This window comes from Balaenoptera borealis (genome assembly GCF_965194805.1).
Source record: "Balaenoptera borealis genome assembly, chromosome: 16".
Classification (NCBI taxonomy): domain Eukaryota; kingdom Metazoa; phylum Chordata; class Mammalia; order Artiodactyla; family Balaenopteridae; genus Balaenoptera; species Balaenoptera borealis.
This window is the reverse complement of record NC_138872.1, coordinates 37,429,570-37,447,130: the sequence shown is the minus strand read 5'-3', so window position 1 is coordinate 37,447,130 and position 17,561 is coordinate 37,429,570.

Here is a 17,561-nt window from a genome sequence, read left to right as displayed (position 1 = left end):
GGGTTTTTTTAGGGGGTTGGGGAGGAAGAATTGGATTAAAAGTAGTTCAAAATGACTAAAAATAAACCCTAAACCCAAGAAAGAAGATTCCAATCTCTTGCTATATGTCCCTATACGACCTCAATTGGCTGATGTCCTTAATATGAAACAAATACACCCATTCCACAATTAGAACAATAACCAAGAAAGTGTAGAATGCCAAGAACCAGGAGATGTCAATACACTAAACGGTGTGTCCATCATCCATGGACAGAAGATCTGAAATCTGAAAGTGAGTGGGATCCCACGTGGAAGGGAAGCCAATTGTGCCTCACTAAAGAAGGCACACCTGCCAGACACCCTCTGCTACCTAGACCACATTGCCCAGGGCACCTGTGCCCTGGTGAAGAAAAGCTGTATCCAAAGACTCCTCACCTTGCTGCTTGGGAAACCATAGTAGCAACCGTATGTAGAAGTCCTTGCATCCGCCCAGATTCACGATACTGATATGTGGTTTAGAGAACTAGACAGAATTGGATGGGATTCCCAGTTCCACCGTTGACTAGCCACTGTGGGCTGTGGGTAAATGATGTAACCTCTCGGGCCTTCAATTTTCTTGCAAGTAAATGTGAGGGGTGTTACTAAAGATTTCATTGAAATCAGGCTTTCCATGGGTCCCTATTAGGCACATAACAAGGGTAGAGCATTTTCCCTGAGGTAACGTGGGTTTTGGTCTGGCCTTGACAGCAACACGCACTGCTCTGTCTGTCCAGGACCTACCTTCATGTGAAAAGAATGGGATGTACTGAGTGCATGGGGGGCTGTGTGTACTTAGTGCATTGGGGGCTGTACTGAGTGCATGGGGGGGGTCTGTACTAAGTGCATGGTGAGGCTCTTCTGAGTGCATGGGGACTGTGGGTACTGAGTGCATGGGCGGCTGTACTGAGAGCATGGTGAGGCTGCTCTGAGTGCATGGGGGGCTCTGTGTACTGAGTGCATCTGTGCCTGTACTGTGTGCATGGGGGGCTTTGTGTTCTGAGTGCATGGTTGACTGTACTGAGCACATGAGGAGCTGTACTGAGTGCACAGTGGGCTGTACTGAGTGCATGGTGAGGCTGTTCTCAGTTCATGTGGGACTGTGTGTATTGAATGCATGGGGAGTTGTACTGTGCTCATGGGGGGCTGTCCTGAGTGCGTGGTGTGACTGATCTGAGTTCATTGGGGGCTTGGTGTACTGAGTGCATGGGGTTCTGTCCTGAGTGCATTGTGAGGTTGTTCTGAATGAATGGGGGGCTGTGAGTACTGAGTGCTTGGGGGGCTGTACTGAGTGCAGAGTGAGGCTGTTCTGAGTGCACGGGGTGCTGTGTGTACTGAGTGCATGTGGGTCTGTTTTGTGTACATTGGGGCTGTACTGACTGCATGGGGGCTGAACTGGGTGCATGGGGGGCTGTGTGACTGAGTGCATGTGTGCGTGTACTGAGTGCATTGTGGGCTGTGTGTACTGAGTGCATGGCTGGCTGTACCAAGTGCATAGGTGGCTTTTCTGAGTGCTTGGGGGGCTTGTGTACAGAGTGCATGGGTGGCTGTACTGAGTACATGGTGAGGCTGTTCTGAGTGCCTGGGGCCTGTGTGTACTGAATGCATGGGGGGCGACTGTACTGAGTGCATGGTGAGGCTTTTTTGGGTGCATGGGGGTCTGTGTTTACAGAGTGTATCTGGGGCTGTGTGTACTGAGTGTATTGGGTGCTGTACTGAGTGCATGGTAGGTCTCTTCTGAGTTCATGGGGGCTGTGTGTACTCAGTGCATGCGGGGCTGTACTGAGTGCATGCAGGGCTGTACTGAGTGCATAGGCATCTGTACTAAGTGCACGTTAGGCTGTTCTGAGTTCATGGAGGGCTGTGTTTCCTGAGTGTATGGGGGGCTGTGTGTACTGAGTGCATGGGAGGCTGTGTGTACTGAATGCATGGGAGGCTGTTTGTACTGAGTTCATGGGGAGCTGTACTGAGTGCATGGTTAGGCTGTTATGACTGTATGGGGCACTCTGTGTACTTAGTTCTTGAAGGGCTGTGTGTATTGAGTGCATGGGGGACGATACTGATTGCATCGGGGGCTTTGTGTTCTGAGTGCATGGTTGCCTGTACTTAGTGCATGGCGGGCTGTTCTGAGTGCATGTGGGCTCTAGTGAGTGCATGGTGAGGCTGTTCTGAGTTCATGAGTGTCTGTGTATATTGAGTGCATGGGGGGCTCTACTGAGTGCATTGTAGGGCTGTTCTGAGTGCATGGGGGGCTGTATATAGTGAGTGCATGGGGTCCTGTACTGAGTGCATGGGGGGCTGTACTGAGTGTATGGTGAGGCTGTTTTGAGTACATGGGGGACTGTGTGTACTGAGTGCATTGGAGGCTGTGTTTTCTGAGTGCATGGGGGATGTACTGTGTGCTTGGGGATTGTACTGAGTGCATGGGGGTTATGTGTACTTAGTGCATGGGAGGCTGTATTGAGTGCATGGGGGGCTGTACTTAATGCATGGTTAGGCTCTTCTGAATTAGTGGGTGGCTGTACTGAGTGCATGGGCGGCTGTACGGGGTGCATGGTGAGGCTGTTCTTAGTGCATGTGGGTTGTGTTTCCTGAATGCCTAGGGGCCTGTACAGAGTAGATCATGGACTGTCCTGAGTGCGTGGTGAGGCTGTTCTGAGTGCATGTGGGGCTGTGTGTACTGAGTGCATGGTGGGCTGTACTGTGTGTATGGGGGGCTGTACTGAGTGCATGGGGAGCTGTACTGAGTGCATGGGGGGCTCTACTCCTCAGCAGAGAGCCCCTTTCTTGCAGTTTGTAATGTTCTATCTTTGCACATGCTGCAACAGCCTTCACCACCTTGGAAGTGCAGCATCACTAAGATCTGACACTGTATTGAGGCTACAGGTTTGTTTTTATGACACCCTCCCCAAAACTTTTATTCGTTAAAAAAATTTTTTTTACATGTATGTATGTAACCATTTGAGAGCTTATAGTTGCTTTTGTCCTCTGTCTATATATAAAGTAGCACAATCGCTATAGCTTATATCACTAGCAGAGGTCAGAAATAATATCTTGGAAAGAAATTCAATTCCCTTTGCTTACTCAGCCCAACCAGAGCAACTGTACTTTTGCCTGATATAACATATTTGATGGCAAACAAACTGGTAGATGTTATCTCATGTAATTTCATGATGTTGTTTCATTAGTGGATCAAATAGGCATTTACTGTTTCTCTCCCAGTTTCTCACCCACATCCTTACCCCCAAATTTATTCTTTTTCTTCCTCTTTACTATGTTGCTGGAAATATTTTGGCATTTTAACTTCCAGTAGAGCTGCACATTTGAACATACACATTTGCTTTTTTCCCTCTGTAAATTCTATTAGCACAGCAGTAATTTAACATAGCAATTTAAAAAATAAGACATACTAATATAAAGACTGGAGTGGCAACTATACCACCAGATGTTGGAAGGTGGAAAATGGATGGATGCGAGGACCCTGACTTCTCAAACGACAGAAAGCTAGATTACAAGCCTGAAGTGGGGAAAGAGAAGACGCAATCCAGTTAATACCCCATAGACCTCCAACAGATTCAGGAATTGGCAGTGTACGGTTTTCCTGAAGTGGGAGTGAAGATGGCACCATGACAGTTTGGTTGGAAGTCTTTTAAGGAGGTTTGATTACAAGATCCTACTGTCACTCCATGTATCTGGGCAATTGCCCTTTTGCAGCCTGGTAAAATGCAAGAAATATAGTCATGGGAGCGGGTAATTGAGAGGTCTCTGGACTGGAGGGGTCTAGGCACAGCTGAGAGTAGAGTAGATATCACAGTGAAAAGAGCAAAGTTCAGGCTCGCACCTGGCATTCGCAGAGGCCAAAGCAAGAGTACCCAGGGAGACCATGGCTCCTGGCCTACCCTCGCCTCTCTCCTCACTCTAGTTCCCTGCCTTACTGGCAGGGTCCTAAAATGAGCGTGTGTGGAGACTGAGTCCTCTGTTCAAGCTCTGTTAAACTCCTTGGCCATCCCTTGGTTTCAGGGGGGCCATACACTGTGGGTGAAATTATTTACCCTAAAAAGGACAGAATGAGAGAAGAGACCCACATGGTTCCTGGAAGCAGTATTGAGGTCATGTGGACAAGAATTCTGAAGCATAGTCTAGAAATGACGGACAGGTCCCCTTGGCCTTGGGGAAGGACACTCCAAAGAATGGCCAGAATAAGATCCTTTAAAGAATGTTGCCCAGGCTAAAGTGGTTGACTGTCCCGTACTGATTTTAACACACAAAATCCTGCATTCCAGGAAATACCTCAGTCCTGAGCAAACCATGATTACTGGTTACCCTTCCAGGCTTAAGGGTGAGACTATATTTGCATACTTAACTCTGAGACCCCCAGCCCTCTCTTCCCATTTAGTTCCCAGAGTGTGGGTAGCAAGACCTGTCTTCCAGCCAGGAAGTTAAAAGTCTTCCTCTGAGGAAACTGACCTGTCCAAGAAGAAAGAGCTAAAGACTCTGACATTAAGGATTCCAGAGAGCTCCCTTAGATGCTTCTACAGTAAAGCCCAGAGTTGACAAAGCCCACCCACTGGCTCCAAGACATCCAATCAGCATTTCAGGGTCCTAGGTGTAAATATAAGCAGACAGCCTAGGATCACCAGACAGTGGGGAAACATTTAGCATGAAAAATTAAGGCCAAAATAAACGGGGGAAAAAAACTACTTAGAAGGAAACATTATGCAAGGAGAAGAAATTTAAAAAGCATCTACATTAATATCTTCAGAATCCTAAAGGAAGATATTGCATTCTTGAATAAAAGAACAGGATATTATAGAAAGGAATATTCAGATAATAAAAAGAGCTCTTAGAAATTGAAACATGAGAACAGACATAAAAACTCCATGGAAGTCTTGGAAAATGAAGTTGAGAATATCTGCACAAAAGGAAGAATAAAATGGCAGAGATGGAAAGTAAGAGAAAAAAAGAAAAGGAAAGGTAGAGTACCAGTCCAGAAGGTCTAAAAGACCAAAAAAAAAAAAAAAAAAAAATTGGAATTTCAGACAGAGATATCAGAGAAAGAGAGGAGGAAACCATAATTCAAGAAATTCCCCAGAATAAAGGGATATAAATTTCCAGATTGAAAGAAGCCAGCAAGGGCCAAGCACAATGGATGGGAATATTCCTATTCCAAGACACTGGAGAAATGTAAAATGCATGGGGATAAAGAGAAGATTCGACAAGAGAAAAAAATAGTCACAATTAAAGAATAAAAGTTGAGAATGGTCTTGAACTTCTCATGGCCAACTCTAGATAGCTATAGATAACACTAGATGTTGTAGACAACAGAGAAATGCCTTCATAATTCCAAAGGAAATTTATTTTCAAATAGAATTCTATACTTAGCAACCTGTCACTTAATGTGAGGTTAGAATATTTTCAGACAGTCAAGGTGTCCAAAACTTTGCCTCAGGAACATTTTGGAGGATGTGCACCACCAAAGAAATAAAGAAACCAAAAAAAAAAAAAAAAAAAAAAGAGGGTTTAAAAACAGAGAACCCAACTTAGGGAAGAGATAAAGAGAATCATCAGAAGGATGTTGATTTGCCAGGCACAAGGCAACTGTCCTGATGAAAGCATGATGCAGGGTTTTGCAAGAAACTTATTTGAGAAGATGAAATTATTGGATAATGACATATCTGAATAATTAAAAGGAGAGATAAATAAATTGGAGAATTTGAGATTGCCTTACTAAAAAAATACAGAGAGAATTAAAGAAACAAATAAAACAGATGATTATTAATTACAAACAAAACAATAGGTTCACAAGACATGGAAAGTAATTAAAGTATATCACAGGGAGGACCTGCAGAGAGCATTCCTATAATAATAATTGCATAGTCTACTAACCCAAATTAGGATATAAATATCTTAAGAGGATGGGATGAGGGGGAAAAGTGCCTTTGTTGGGGGATAAGGGAGCAGGAAGTTGCAGGAGAGATCATGCATGATCCATCACTTTCCCTAATAGGAAAACAACAGACAACACCCAAGACTGAAAATTAAGAGAAGGCAATATTAGCGTGGAATTTTGAGCAATGTGGGTGCCTAAACAAAAAGAATAGATGTAAAAGGATGCAAATATTTGCCTGTTGGAAGAGGACAGTGACTGCAGGGATGTAGGGAATTGCTGTTTCAAACATTGGAAAACTGTCTCATATTTTACTCTTTAAAATATGTACATGTATAACTTCATGAAATTACCCCCTTCAAGAAAGAACAAATTAGGGTATTTCTAAGTTGTAAACTAGTTTCCTTTTTATTCCATATATTCTTTCTATTTAAAGATTTTTTATACAACCAACTTAATATGTTTTATTTAAACGGATTCAATGGTATTGACTAAAATAGCTGACAGAAAACCATGCTGGTACTATTTTAGCTTTAGGTTATGTGTAGTTTATTAAATTGAAAGGAGTCCAATAATGTGGTTTTAGCTTTTCATTAGGGAAAGTATGACATTTTTTTAAGTGAAATGTGACATTTACTTTAATTATCTTTGAGTTCTTGAGCTGAATAAAGTTAAAATGTTGCATATTTATAATTATAGAAAAGGCACAAGCCTCTTAGATAGCCTCATCCACAAGAGGGCAGACAGCAGAAGCCAGAAGAACTACAGTCCTGCAGCCTGTGGAATGAAAACCAATTCACAGAAAGAGACAAGATGAAAAGGCAGAGAGCTATGTACGAGATGAAGGAACAAGATAAAACCCCAGAAAAACAACTAAATGAAGTGGAGATAGGCAACCTTCCAGAAAAAGAATTCAGAATAATGATAGTGAAGATGACCCAGGACCTCGGAAAAAGAATGGAAGGAAAGATCTAGAAGATGCAAGAAATGTTTAACAAAGACCTAGAAGAATTAAGGAACACCTAGAAGAATTAAAGAACAAACAGAGATGAACAATACAATAACTGAAATGAAAACTACACTAGAAGGAATCAATAGCAGAATAACTGAGGCAGAAGAACGGATAAGTGACCTGGAAGACAGAATGGTGGAATTCACTGCTGCAGAACACATTAAAGAAAAAAGAATGAAAAGAAATGAAGACAGCCTAAGAGACATCTGGGACAACATTAAATGCACCAACATTCACATTATAGAGGTCCCAGAAGGAGAAGAGAGAAAGAAAGGACCTGAGAAAATATTTGAAGAGATTATAGTTGAAAACTTCCCTAACATGGGAAAGGAAATAGCCACCCAAGTCCAGGAAGTACAGAGAGTCCCAGGCAGGATAAGCCCAAGGAGAAACACACTGAGACAAACAGTAATCAAACTGACAAAAATTAAAGACAAAGAAAAATTATTAAAAGCAACAAGGGAGAAATGACAAATAACATACAAGGGAACTCCCATAAGGTTAACAGCTGATTTCTCAGCAGAAACTCTACAAGCCAGAAGGGAGTGGCACGATATATTTAAAGTGATGAAAGGTAAGAAACTACAACCAATATTACTCTACCCAGCAAGGATCTCATTCAGATTTGATGGAGAATTCAAAAGCTTTACAGACAAGCAAAAGCTAAGAGAATTCAGCACCACCAAATCAGCTCTACAACAAATGCTAAAGGAACTTCTCTGAGTGGGAAACACAAGAGAAGAAAAGGACCTACAAAAACAAACCCAAAACAATTAAGAAAATGTTCATAGGAACATACATATCGATAATTACCTTAAATGTGAACGGATGAAATGCTCCAACCAAAAGACACAGGCTCGCTGAATGGATATAAAAATAAGACCCATGTATATGCTGTCTACAAGAGACCAACTACAGACCTAGGGACACATTCAGACTGAAAGTGAGGGGATGGAAAAATATTCCATACAAATGGAAATCAAAAGACAGCTGGAGTAGCAATATGCATGTCAGATAAAATACACTTTAAAATAATGTTACAAGAGACAAGGAAGGACACTACATAATGATCAAGCAATCAATCCAAGAAGAAGATTTAACAATTATAAATATATATGAACCCAACAAAGGAGCACCTCAGTACATAAGGCAAATGCTAACAGCTATAAAAGAGGAAATTGACGGTAACACAATAATAGTGGGGGACTTTAACACTTCATTTACACCAATGGACAGATCATCCAGACAGAAAATTAATATGGAAACACAAGCTTTAAATGACACAATAGACCAGATAGATTTAATTGATATTTATAGGACATTCCATCTGAAAACAGCAGATTATACTTTCTTCTCAAGTGCGCATGAACATTCTCCAGGATAGATCACATCTTGGGTCACAAATCAAGCCTTGGTAAATTTAAGAAAATTGAAATCATATCAAGCACCTTTCCCACCACAACACTATGATATTAGAAATCAGATACAGGTTAAAAAAACATTAAAAAACACAAACACATGGATGCTAAACAATATGTTACTAAATAACCAAGAGATCACTGAAGAAATCAAAGAGGAAATAAAAAAATACCTAGAGACAAATGACAATGAAAACACGAAGATCTAAAACCTATGGGATGCAACAAAAGCAGTTCTAAGAGGGAAGTTTATAGCAATACAATCTTACCTCAAGAAACAAGAAAAATCTCAAATAAGCAATCTAATCTTACACCTAAAGGAACTAGAGAAAGAAGAACAAACAAAACCCAAAGTTAGTAGAAGGAAAAAAGTCATAAAGATCAGAGCAGAAATAAATGAAATGGAAACAAAGAAAACAATAACAAAGATCAATAAAACTAAAAGCTGGTTCTTTGAGAAGATAAACAAAATTGATAAACCTTTAACCAGACTCATCAAGAAAAAGAGGGAGAGGACTCAACTCAATAAATTAGAAATGAAAAAGGAGATGTTACAATGGATACCACAGAAATACAAAGTATCATAAGAGACTGCTACAAGCAACTCTATGCCAATAAAATGGACAACTGGGAAGAAATGGACAAATTTTTAGAAAGGTATAACCTTCCAAGACTGAACCAGGAAGAAATAGAAAATATGAACAGAACAATCACAAGTAATGAAATTGAAACTGTGATTAAAAATCTTCCAATAAACAAAGTCCAGGACCAGATGACTTCACAGGTAAATTCTATCAAACATTTAGAGAAGAGCTAACACCCATCCTTCTCAAACTCTTCCAAAAAATTGCAGATGAAGGAACACTCCCAAACTCATTCTACGAGGACACCATCACCCTGATACCAAAACCAGATACAGATACTGTCAAAAAAAGAAAATTACAGATCAATATGACTGATGAATATAGATGCAAAAATCCTCAACAAAATACTAGTAAACAGAATCCAACAACACATTAAAAGGATCATACACCATGATCAAGTGGGATTTATCCCAGGGATGCAAGGATTCTTCAATATACTCAAATCAATTCATGTGATACACCATATTAAAAAATTGAAGCATAAAACCCATATGATCATCTCAATAGATACAGAAAAAGCTTTTGACAAAATCCAACACCCATTTTTGGTAAAAAATCTCCAGAAAGTCGTCATAGAGGGAGTCTACTTCAACATAATAAAGGCCATATATGACAAACCCACAGCAAGCATCATTCTCAATGGTGAAAAATTGAAAGCATTTCCTCTAAGATCAGGAACAAGACAAGGATGTCCGCTCTCACCACTATTATTCAACTCAGTTTTGGGAGTCCTAGCCACGGCAATCAGAGAAGAAAAAGAATAAAAAGAATACAAATAGGAAAAGAAGAAGTAAAAGTGCCACTGTTTGCAGATGACATGATACTATACGTAAATAATCCTAAATATGCTACCAGAAAACTACTGGAACTAATCAATGAATTTGGTAAAGTTGCAGGATGCAAAATTAATGCACAGAAATCTCTTGCATTCCTATACACTAACAAGGAAAGATCAGAAAGAGAAATTAAGGAAACAATCTCATTCACCATTGCAACAAAAAGAATAAAATACCTAGGAATAAACCTACCTAAAGAGGTAAAAGCCCTGCACTCAGAAATCTGTAAGACACTGATGATTTATTTTAACATCTTTATTGGAGTATAATTGTTTTACAATATTGTGTTAGTTTCTGCTCTATAACAAAGTGAATCAGCTATACATATACATATATCCCCATATCCCCTCCCTCTTGTGTCTCCCTCCCACCCTCCCTATCCCACCCCTCTAGGTGGGATAGCAGAGAGCTGATCTCCCTCTGCTATGTGACAGCTTCCCACTAGCTATTTTACATTTGATAGTGTATATATGTCAATGCCACTCTCTCACTTCATCCCAGCTTACCCTTTCCCCTCCCCGTGTCCTCAAGTCCATTCTCTACGTCTGTGTCTTTATTCCTGTCCTGCCCCTAGGTTCAAATAACCAAACAAATAGAACAGATAGAAAGCTTGAAAATAGACCCATGATACGTAGAACTTGATGTACAAAAAAGGCAGCACCACAAATGTTGCAAAGCCATCTTCATGAGGAAAGAATAGATTGCTTAGAAATTATGTTGATAAAACTGGTTTACAATATGAAGAAAATTTAAATTAAATCCCTACCTTACACTAAATACAAAGGTAAACTTCAGGTAGCATAAGATATAAATGGAAAAGTAAAATAGTGAGGCTAATGGAAGAAGAAGCAGGAGAATATCTTTGTGACTTAGAATGGGGAAATGTTTCTTAAACAAGATTCAAATATACAAAACTTAAATCACTAAGATGTATACTTTAAATATCTTACAATTTTATTTGTCAATTATACCTCAATAAAGCTGAAAGATTTTTTAAATGGAAAAAAAAGACACTGACGAAAGAAATCAAAGATGACATAAACAGATGGAGAGTTATACCATGTCTTTGGATTGGAAGAATCAATATTGTGAAAATGACTATACTACCCAAAGCAATCTACAGATTCAGTGCAATCCCTATCAAATTACCAATGGCATTTTTTATGGAACTAGAACAAAAAATCTTAAAATTTGTATGGAGACACAAAAGACCCTGAATAGTCAAAGCAATATTGAGGGAAAAAAACAAAATTGGAGGAATCAGACTCCCTGACTTCAGACTATACTACAAAGCTACAGTAATCAAGACAATATGGTACTGGCACAAAAACAGAAATATGGATCAATGGAACAGGATAGAAAGCCCAGAGATAAACCCATGCGCCTGTGGTCAACTAATCTATGACAAAAGAGGCAAGGATATACAATGGAGAAAAGACAGTCTCTTCAATAAGTGGTGCTGGGAAAACTGGACAGCTACATGTAAAAGAATGAAATTAGAACATTTCCTAACACCATACACAAAAATAAACTGAAAATGGATTACAGACCTAAATGTAAGATCAGACACTATAAAACTCTTAGAGGAAAACATAGGCAGAACACTCTTTGACATAAATCACAGCAAGATCTTTTGAGACCCACCTCCTAGAGTAATGGAAATAAAAACAAAAATTAAAAAACGGACCTAATTAAACTTAAAAGCTTTTGCACAGCAAATGAAACTATAAACAAGACGAAAATACAACCCTCAGAATGGGAGAAAATATTTACAAATGAATCAACAGACAAAGGATTAATCTCCAAAATATATAAACAACTCATGCAGCTCAATATTAAAAGAAACAAACAACCTAATCAAAAAATGGGCAGAAGACCTAAATAGACATTTCTCCAAAGAAGACATACAGATGGCCAAGAGGCACATGAAAAGCTGCTCAACATCACTAATTATTAGAGAAATGCAAATCAAAAGTACAATGAGGTATCACCTCACACTGGTTAGAATGGGCATCATCAGAAAATCTACAAACAACAAATGCTGGAGAGGGTGTGGAGAAAAGGGAAACCTCTTGCACTGTTGCTGGGAATGTAAATTGATACAGCCACTATGGAGAACAGTATTGAGGTTCCTTAAAAAACTAAATATAGAGTTACTATATGACCCAGCAATCCCACTGCTGGGCATATACCCAGAGAATACCATAATTCAAAAAGACACATGCACCCCAATGTTCGTTGCAGCACTATTTACAATAGCCAGGTCATGGAAGCAACCTAAATGCCCATCAACAGATGAACAGATTAAGAAGATGTGGTACATATATAAAATGGAATATCACTCAACCAGAGAAAGGAATGAAATTTGGTCATTTGCAGAGACGTGGTGGACTTAGAGACTGTCATACAGAGTGAAGTAAGTCAGAAAGAGAAAAACAAATGCCGTATATTAATGCATATATGTGAAATCTAGAAAAATGGTACAGATGAACCGGTTTGCAAAGCAGAAATAGAGACACAGGTGTAGAGAACAAACGTATGGACACCAAGGGGGAAAAGCGGGGGTGGGGGGTGGTGGTGGTGCTTGGATGAATTCGGAGATTGGGATTGACATATATACACTAATATGTATAAAATAGATAACTAATAAGAACCTGCTGTATAAAAAAATAAATAAATAAAATTTAATTTACAAAAAGAATTATAGGAAAAATTGATCTTCTAATCAATAGAATATTCTGATTGTAAGCATGCTAGATTGATTGTGCAAATGTCCCTAGTTCTTCACCTTTCCTACATGCATCCTCTATGTAATGTGGCTTTGTAGCGACCCCCGTTGACAGATGGAGTTTCTTTCTCCACCCTGGAATCTGGGCTGGCCTTGTGATTTGCTCGGTCAACAGAATGGAAGTGATGGTGTGCACGTTCTGAGGGAGCCATGGATGCTTCCACACTTTCTCTTGGACCCTACCACTTCCATGAGAACAAGCCAGGCTATTTGGGGGGACATTGGAAGACAACATGGATGAGAACTCGCTAGTCTTAGCCAAGGCCATGTTAAAACATCCTACAGTCAAGCATGTGAGGGAGCCTGGCTTAGGTCAGCAGAAATGTCAACCCAACCAACTGTTGACTGTAGAGACAGGAGTGCAACCAGATGCAACCAGAACTTTCTAGCTCACCTGAGACCTCAGAGTAATAAAAAAAAAAAAAGAAAATTGTTGGTCTTTAAGCCACTAAATTTGGGGGTGGTTTTTTACACAGTACTAGCTAACTGATAAGCTAAGAATTATCAACTTGAACTGTATATAAGTAGTCAGCTTTCAAAGAATTAGAACTTAATTAAAAAAATAGCATCTTTAAAAAGAAACTACATATTCTAAGTAGGGAAAATAACCTTAAAATGAAAGCATTTGTTCTGCTTTCCTAAGTATATATATGCACTATTGGGAAGAGCAACCAGGGAGAGATGAGTTGCCCTGTATATAGAAGGAGGAAAATTGCTTTAGGCTTAGAGAGAGGTTAACAAGACTAGCTCCTAAAAAGGCAAGAGTAGAAAGAAGTCAGAATGGTGAGTGTCCAAGTTGGGAAAAGGACTGAGATGTTTAAGATGTAATTTTTAGTTGTTTTCTGTGGGATGTAAAATGTAACACATTCACCCTCACAACTTATGGTCCCTATGAACTTTCAGTAAAATCTATAATACTTACTCATGCTATTATGTGACCAGACACTATATAATTAATTGCAAGGTGTTACAAATTTCCAATCGAGTTTATTAGTGGTGGGAGGACATCTTTTAAAGGACCCAGAAATCAGATGCAGTGGTACCCATCAAAGTGAAATTCCCCCAAATAAAATGACATTAGGAGAGAACTTTGAACTTCTTGAGACTGTGAACCAATTTTACCCAGACCATTAAAGGAAGGGAGCCCAACTAATGTCTCAATTACATAAGGCAGCATACAAGGATGTGGGGTATATTGGACTTCTCTGGTGGTCAAGTGGTTAAGAATCTGTGCTTCCACTGCAGTGTGTGCAAGGTTCAATTCCTGGTCAGGGAATTAACATCCCACATGCCGCACGGTACAGACAAAAAAATGTAGGGTATAAAAGAAAATATAGTAGAAGTTAAACATACCTGTACTATAGGATCCAACCATCCCACTACTAGGTATTTACCCAAATGAAATGAAAACCTGTATTCACCTGTATTCAAAAACCTGTACAATAGGAACAGTGAGAATTTATAGCCAGGGAGCAGGGTGGGGCTCAGTGGATGGACAATTACTAAGATAATGATAATGTATCAAACTTATAGTCACCCCAGACTGGAAACAACTCAAATATCCTTCAGCTGGAGTGTTGGTAAACAAACTGCTGTATATCCATAAAATAGAATACTACACAGCAATAAAAAGGAATGAACTGCTGAAACATGCAGCAACATAGATGAATCTCAAATACACTAAGTGAAAGAAGCCAGACTCAGAAGGCTACTGTATGATTCCATTTATATAACACTTTTGCAAAGACAAAACTATGGACAGAAAATAGATCCATGGTTGCCAGGAGCTGGGGATGTGTGTACAGACTGACCAGAAAGGGGTGTAGGAGAATTTTTTGAAGTAAATGATGTGCCTTCCTTATTGACCTTGAAGGTGGCTACATGACTACATACATCTGTCAAAACTTGCAGAACTGTACACAAAAAAGGGAGAATTATACCTTAATTTTTTTAAATGGATAAAAATGTATTCAAGTTGAGACCTTAGCCTGAAAGAATTCTCAATCTACTTCTGGAGAGCAGACACTATTGTTATAAAATTATCAATGATACAAGCATAATTGCACTAAAAATTTCTTGAAGTTTATGGATATGAATTGACAAGGCAAAAAGAGATTTCTGGACCAGAAAAGATTAAGGAATCATAAAAGTATTGGTTGAATTTAAACTGGCTCTAAATGAAGGGTAGGAATTCGTAAATGGGAAAAGAGAAAAGTAACAAGAAAGTCAGTATTTTATTCTTGCAACAGGAAGGAAGCCAGTGGGTCTGGAATGAGACACATACGGTTGTGGGGTTAATACTGTTAATAGAAACTGATGCTGCAGGAATCTTGGCATTCTCCCTTGCCAATCCCCTTTGTCTGAAGCAATTCTCCAGAATGGTCTCCATGACACTGAGGACACACAGGTAACTGCTTCTTTCCATATCCATGTAATTCAAAATTGACTTTATTTGGAGACCTCAATTTGCAAGGATTACCTGGGAAACTTGCTTCAAAATCAGGATCCAAAGAGACAAAACTTGAGACTTTGAGAGCAAAAACTTGTTTTACATTGAGATTTCCCTCCAAATGATAAAAGAATAAAAATGAGGGGAAGAGAATTAAGAAATCCAGATGGAGAAGAGAGGAACCAAGATGTCGGAGTAGAAGGACGTGCTCTCACTCCCTCTTGCGAGAACACCAGAATCACAACTAGCTGCTGGACAATCATCGACAGGAAGACACTGGAACTCACCAAAAAAGATACCCCACATCCAAAGACAAAGGAGAAACCACAATGAGATGGTAGGAGGGGCGCAATCAGAGTAAAATCAAATCCCATAACTGGTGGATGGGTGACTCATAGACTGGCGAACACTTATACCACAGAAGCCCATGCACTGGAGTGAAGGTTCTGAGTCCCACGTCAGGCTTCCCAACCTGGGGGTCCGGCAATGGGAGGAGGAATTCATAGAGAATCAGACTTTGAAGCCTAGTGGGAATTGACTGCAGGACTTCAACAGGGCTGGGGGAAACAGAGACCCCACTCTTGGAGGGTGCACACAAAATAGTGTGCGCATCAGGACCCAGGGGAAGGAGAAGTGACCCCGGGGGAGACTGAACCAGACCTACCTGCTAGTTTTGGAAGGTCTCCTGCAGAGGCGGGGGGTGGCTCTGTTTCACTGTGGGGACAAGGACACTGGCAGCAGAAGTTCTGGGAAGTACTCCTTGGCATTGGTCCTCCCAGAGTCTGTCATTAGCCCCACCAAAGGGCCCAGGTAAGCTCCAGTGTTGGGTTGCCTCAGGCAAAACAAGCAACAGGGAGGGAACCCAGCCCCACCCATCAACAGTCAAGTGGATTAAAGTTTTACTGAGCTCCGACCACCACAGCAACAGGCAGCTCTACCCAACACCACAGCCTCCCATCAAGCCTCTTAGATAGCCTCAACCACCAGAGGGCATACAGCAGAAGCAAGAAAAACTATAATCCTGCAGCCTGTGGAACAAAAACCACATTCACAGAAAAATAGACAAGATGAAAAGGTAGAGGGCTATATACCAGATGAAGGAACAAGATAAAACCCCAGAAAAACAACTCAATGAAGTGGAGATAGGCAACCTTCCAGAAAAAGAATTCAGAATAATGAACGTGAAGATGATCCAGGACCTCGGAATAAGAATGGAGGCATAGATCGAGAAGATGCAAGAAATGTTTAACAAAGACCTAGAAGAATTAAAGAACAAACAAACAGAGATGAACAATACAATAACTGAAATGAAAACTACACTAGAAGGAATCAATAGCAGAATAACTGAGGCAGAAGAACGTATAAGTGACCTGGAAGACAGAATGGTGGAATTCACTGCTGTGGAACAGACTAAAGAAAAAAGAATGAAAAGAAATGAAGACAGCTTAAGAGACCTCTGGGACAACATTAAATGCAACAACATTTGCATTATAGGGGTCCCAGAAGGAGAAGAGAGAGAGAAACGACCAGAGAAAATATTTGAAGAGATTATAGTCGAAAACTTCCCTAACATGGGAAAGGAAATAGCCACCCAAGTCCAGGAAGCGCAGCGAGTCCCATACACGATAAACCCAAGGACAAACACACCGAGACACATAGTCATCAAATTGGCAAAAATTAAAGACAAAGAAGGGCTTCCCTGGTGGCGCAGTGGTTGAGAATCTGCCTGCCAATGCAGGGGACGTGGGTTCGAGCCCTGGTTTGGGAAGATTCCACATGCTGCGGAGCAACTCGGCCCTTGAGCCACAATTACTGAGCCTGCGCGTCTGGAGCCTGTGCTTGCAACCAGAGGCCGTGATAGTGAGAGGCCCATGCACCGTGATGAAGAGTGGCCCCCGCTTGCCACAACTGGAGAAAGCCCTCGCACAGAAATGAAGACCCAACACAGCCATACATACATACATACATACATAAATAAAAAGAATGTAAGCAGACAAGAATATCATTAAAATAAAAAAATTAAAAAAAAAAAGACAAAGAAAAATTATTGAAAGCAGCAAGGGAAAAACGACAAATAACATACAAGGGAACTCCCATAAGGTTAACAGCTGATTTCTCAGCAGAAACTCTACAAGCCAGAGGGAGTGGCATGATATACTTAAAGTGATGAAAGAGAAGAACCTACAACCAAGATTACTCCACCCAGCAAGGATCTCATTCAGATTTGATGGAGAAATCAAAAGCTTTACAGACAAGCAAAAGCTAAGAGAATTCAGCACCACCAAACCAGCTCTACAACAAATGCTAAAGGAACTTCTCTAAGTGGGAAACACAAGAGAAGAAAAGGACCTACAAAAACAAACCCAAAACAATTAAGAAAATGTTCATAGGAACATACATATCGATAATTACCTTAAATGTGAATGGATGAAATGCTCCAACCAAAAGATAGAGGCTTGCTGAACGGATACAAAAACAAGGCCCATATATATGCTGTCTACAAGAGATCCAC